Source organism: Haemaphysalis longicornis, unplaced genomic scaffold, assembly GCF_048455015.1.
Source record: "Haemaphysalis longicornis isolate Haplotype H1 unplaced genomic scaffold, Haemaphysalis longicornis Haplotype H1 scaffold_7, whole genome shotgun sequence".
NCBI lineage: Eukaryota > Metazoa > Arthropoda > Arachnida > Ixodida > Ixodidae > Haemaphysalis > Haemaphysalis longicornis.
Window position 1 is genome coordinate 122,223,481 of NW_027526422.1, and position 5,359 is coordinate 122,228,839.

The window sequence follows — 5,359 nt, forward strand, 5'->3', positions numbered from 1 at the left end:
CCGCGTGTCACGTTCAGGGAGATAACCCAGCATTATCACCTTCTGAGACAGACCGTACCTTCGCCTTACCCTGACGTTTCGAGAGAACAACAAACTACCTTACGGCTCATACAATCCGGGCTCCTTCCCACAGCCTACGCGTCTTCACTTAATGTATTCGAATCGCTACGACGCTGAATGTAAATTTTGCTCAGAAGTAGGAATACTCCGCCCCGTAATCGGGGTGTGCGACTTTAGCCCTGACAACCCTCCTCTCTTTCCATCAACTACCCAACAAGAGCAATGGGAGGTGCGGCTGTCCAGGCCCTCTCTACCTACCCAGCTTCAGCGGGTGGACAGAACAGAGGCCGCGCGGACTGCATATGGTCCCCACAGAAGAAGGAATCACTCCCATGGGCGGCACTCTGGGCCGTTCAGAAATCTGAACAGAAGTATTTCTTCCTCCTCGGTGTTCTCCTCTCTCTCTGCCGCAAATCTCGTTGCCTCCGTCCGCGGCGCAGAGACGGAGAAGTCAGATTGTCTAACACCGTGTTGGAGCTTACTTTAATTTTATATAAAAAAAATTTCCACTCTGGCGCTACACCAATACAACTCAACCAAACACCGTTCATGCTTCATGCATTGATTTACCCTTAACAAGAATATTTCTTTGAAGTAATAAATGGTGTGGTTAAGTGCATTTGACTTCTCTCTGGTTTTTCTATTTGTAGAGCGATGTGAGTCAGTTTAAGTGACGTCGCATGGGTAAACGTTATGGGTGCCGTTTACAGCTTTGCTTTCCAACCACATTCACGGGGTGGATTGGCGCGATTTTTTTAGCACGCGCAGTGCAGGTCAGGACACCCAACCCTACTGGTAATTCCAGTAGGCTTGGTGGTAATCGTTGAATACCCTCCGAACTCCTGGTTGAGTGAGAGCCAAGGTGATGGCTGCCTCTTCTGCTGCCGTCATTTCTTGGGTCCTAAGCGAGGTACGCGCAACGAGGTTGGTTCTGGAGGAAGCCACGATGATGGCGTATTGCTGCCCCCGATGTTTGGAGGCATCTGTGTAGATAACTGCATGATCCCCACCTAGGGTGGTGTTTAGCGCTTGAGCCCGTGCTTTTTGGTGACCCTCGTCATGTGAGGGGTTCATATTTCTAAGCAAAGGGAGCATCTTTAGTTTTAGTCGCCGAGTCTGGGAGTACGTCAAGCTGAGTGACATTCTGGGCTGCCCAGCCAATCTGGTGAAGCATGCGGTTACCCATCGCAGTTCTGAGTCGGACCTTCTGCTTAGAAAGATGGCCTTCTATCAGCTCTTCCACCGTGTTGTGGAGCCCCGTGCTAAGCAGCCTCTGTGGGGACGCACTATTGATAAGACGAATGGCCTGCTCGACCGCCTTTCTAATCATTATATAAAGCATCTCTATGTCTTCCTTGCCGAGAAGAAGATAGGGGTTTGTCGTAAGTAACTCTCGAGAGGACACAAGCTTCAATTAATCGAAAGGTACCGGATTCTTTTAGGCCTCGTTTCTTGGTGGCAACTCGCGTGATCATGTGTATGATTAGATTAATGCTGTTTTTGAGGCGCTACAAGGAGACGTCACTCTTGGTGTTGGCCTGGAATGGTAGGCCCAGGATCTTGATGCTGGGGTTTGGAGTGAATGCCTGGCCATCAAGGAGTATTATAATGCATTCCTTGGTTTGGCGTGAGAGCGGACGACAAGGAGCCGTGATTGTTTACGTGAACACTGGAGGCCACAGGCTTTATAGCACATTGGCGGACTAGAAGTGAGATGCCATGCATTGGTGTGAGCTTCCTTTAATTTTTGTAACTCTTAGCATATGAGCAAGGTGCGCACAGGGCCGCTAGACGGGCGTGAGTGGTCGCGTGACGCTTTCACGTGGCATTCAGCGAGAATAATGGGGGTAAACCCGTAGATGTGCTTGGTGAGTACACCACCAGTCTTGTCAGTCTTCGCGTTGGCTCGTACCTAAATCGGTAAGACAACGGGCTTTCACTTTGTTAGTCTATTAGTTCCAGGTTCGATTCACGGCGGTGCCAGTAAATTCTTTTATTTGTTCGCTGGGGTTTTCTGGTGACACCAACGGTCGCGAAAGAACCCTTGGGGGGTAGAGGTAAAAAGCTTTGCTTTAAAACGACACGATTTTCCCATGGGAGCCTTCTTCATACACCATAAAAACATAGTCGATGACTACTGGCACAACTTCAACGCCTAACATGCACTCGCCAATTCTCAAACACTCTCTTCAATTGACCGGGGCGATTTCTGATAAGCGCCCGCCGTGCACACTCAAGCAAGCCGTAAACAAAAGCCATATTTGATGGTTGGGAGAAGGGCACGTTCCATTCGCTACAGTGGACCCGCTTGATTACTTGGTTTGCGCTTGCGTAGAGCTGCACTGGAACTGCCCTCAGGCCACGTTGCAAACATAATTCAGTGGAAGAACAGAACACCGAGAAAAAAATCGTGCAATCCACCCCGTGAATGTGGTTGGAAAGCAAAGCTGTACACGGCACCCATAACGAGTACCCATGCGACGTCACCTAAATTGACTCACATCGCTCTACAAATAGAAAAACCAGAGAGAAGTCAAATGCACTTAACCACACCATTTATTACTTCAAAGAAATATTCTTGTTAAGGGTAAATCAATGCATGAAGCATGAACGGTGTTTGGTTGAGTTGTATTGGTGTAGCGCCAGAGTGGAAACTTTTTTTTTATAAAATTAAAGTAAGCTCCAACACGGTGTTAGACTATCTGACTTCTCTGTCTCTGCGCCGCGGACGGAGGCAACGATATTTGCGGGAGAGAGAGAGGAGAACACCGAGGAGGAAGAAATACTTCTGTTCAAATTTCTGAACGGCCCAGAGTGCAGCCCATGGGAGTGATACCTTCTTCTGTGGGGACCATATGCAGTCCGCGCGGCCTCTGTTCTGTCCACCCGCTGAAGCTGGGTAGGTAGAGAGGGCCTGGACAGCCGCACCTCCCATTGCTCTTGTTGGGTAGTTGATGGAAAGAGAGGAGGGTGCTCAGGGCTAAAGTCGCACACCCCGATTACGGGGCGGAGTATTCCTACTTCTGAGCAAAATTTACATTCAGCGTCGTAGCGATTCGGATACATTAAGTGAAGACGCGTAGGCTGTGGGAAGGAGCCCGGATTGTATGAGCCGTAAGGTAGTTTGTTGTTCTCTCGAAACGTCAGGGTAAGGCGAAGGTACGGTCTGTCTCAGAAGGTGATAATGCTGGGTTATCTCCCTGAACGTGACACGCGGGTGACGGTCCTCGTGCAGCTCCATAGAACGGGAGGTAAAAGCGCAGGCTTGTTGGGTGGGCGCATTTGTTGCCCTCCATTGAAGCGTGAGGGGGTGTCCAGATGAGCTGAATAGAACCGTTTGGGGAGTGTTTTTTAATGCAAAGCTTTTTACCTCTACCCCCCAAGGGTTCTTTCGCGACCGTTGGTGTCACCAGAAAACTCCAGCGAACAAATAAAAGAATTTACTGGCACCGCCCGGAATCGAACCTGGAACTAATAGACTAACAAAGCGAAAGCCCGTTGTCTTACCGATTTAGGTACGAGCCAACGCGAAGACTGAGAAGACAGGTGGTGTACTCACCAAGCACATCTACGGGTTTACCCCCATTATTCTCGCTGAATGCCACGTGAAAGCGTCACGCGACCACTCACGCCCGTCTAGCGGCCCTGTGCGCACCTTGCTCATGTGCTAAGAGTTACAAAAATTAAAGGAAGCTCACACCAATGCATGGCATCTCACTTCTAGTCCGCCAATGTGCTATAAAGCCTGTGGCCTCCAGTGTTCACGTAAACAATCACGGCTCCTTGTCGTCCGCTCTCACGCCAAACCAAGGAATACATTATAATACTCCTTGATGGCCCGGCCTTCACTCCAAACCCCAGCATCAAGATCCTGGGCCTACCATTCCAGGCCAACACCAAGAGTGACGTCTCCTTGCAGCGCCTCAAAAACAGCATTAATCTAATCATACACATGATCAGGCGAGTTGCCATAAAGAAACGAGGCCTAAAAGAATCCGGTACCTTTCGATTAATTGAAGCTTTTGTCCTCTCGAGAGTTACTTACGACAAACCCCTATCTTCTTCTCGGCAAGGAAGACATAGAGATGCTTTATATAATGATTAGAAAGGCGGTCGAGCAGGCCATTGGTCTTATCAATAGTGCGTCCACACAGAGGCTGCTTAGCACGGGGCTCCACAACACGGTGGAAGAGGTGATAGAAGGCCATCTTTCTAACCAGAAGGTCCGACTCAGAACTGCGATGGGTAACCGCATGCTTCACCAGATTGGCTGGGCAGACCAGAATGTCACTCAGCTTGACGTACTCCCAGACTCTTGGCGACTAAAACTAAAGATGCTCCCTTTGCTTAGAAATATGAAACCCTCACATGACGAGGGTCACCAAAAAGCACGGGCTCAAGCGCTAAACACGCCCCTAGGTGGGGATCATGCAGTTATCTACACAGATGCCTCCAAACATCGGGGGCAGCAATACGCCATCATCGTGGCTTCCTCCAGAACCAACCTCGTTGCGTGTACCTCGCTTAGGACCCAAGAAATGACGACAGCAGAAGAGGCAGCCATCACCTTGGCTCTCACTCAACCAGGAGTTCGGAGGGTAGTCAACGATTACCACCAAGCCTACTGGAATTACCAGTAGGGTTGGGTGTCCTGACCTGCACTGCGCGTGCTAAAAAAACACTCCCCAAATGGTTCCATTCAGCTCATCTGGACACCGCCTCACGCTTCAATGGAGGGCAACAAATACGCCCACCCAACAAGCCTGCGCTTTTACCTCCCGTTCTATGGAGCTGCACGAGGACCGTCACCCGCGTGTCACGTTCAGGGAGATAACCCAGCATTATCACCTTCTGAGACAGACCGTACCTTCGCCTTACCCTGACGTTTCGAGAGAACAACAAACTACCTTACGGCTCATACAATCCAGGCTCCTTCCCACAGCCTACGCGTCTTCACTTAATGTATCCGAATCGCTACGACGCTGAATGTAAATTTTGCTCAGAAGTAGGAATACTCCGCCCCGTAATCGGGGTGTGCGACTTTAGCCCTAAAGAACCCTCCTCTCTTTCCATCAACTACCCAACAAGAGCAATGGGATGTGCGGCTGTCCAGGCCCTCTCTACCTACCCAGCTTCAGCGGGTGGACAGAACAGAGGCCGCGCGGACTGCATATGGTCCCCACAGAAGAAGGAATCACTCCCATGGGCGGCACTCTGGCCCGTTCAGAAATCTGAACAGAAGTATTTCTTCCTCCTCGGTGTTCTCCTCTCTCTCTGCCGCAAATCTTGTTGCCTCCGT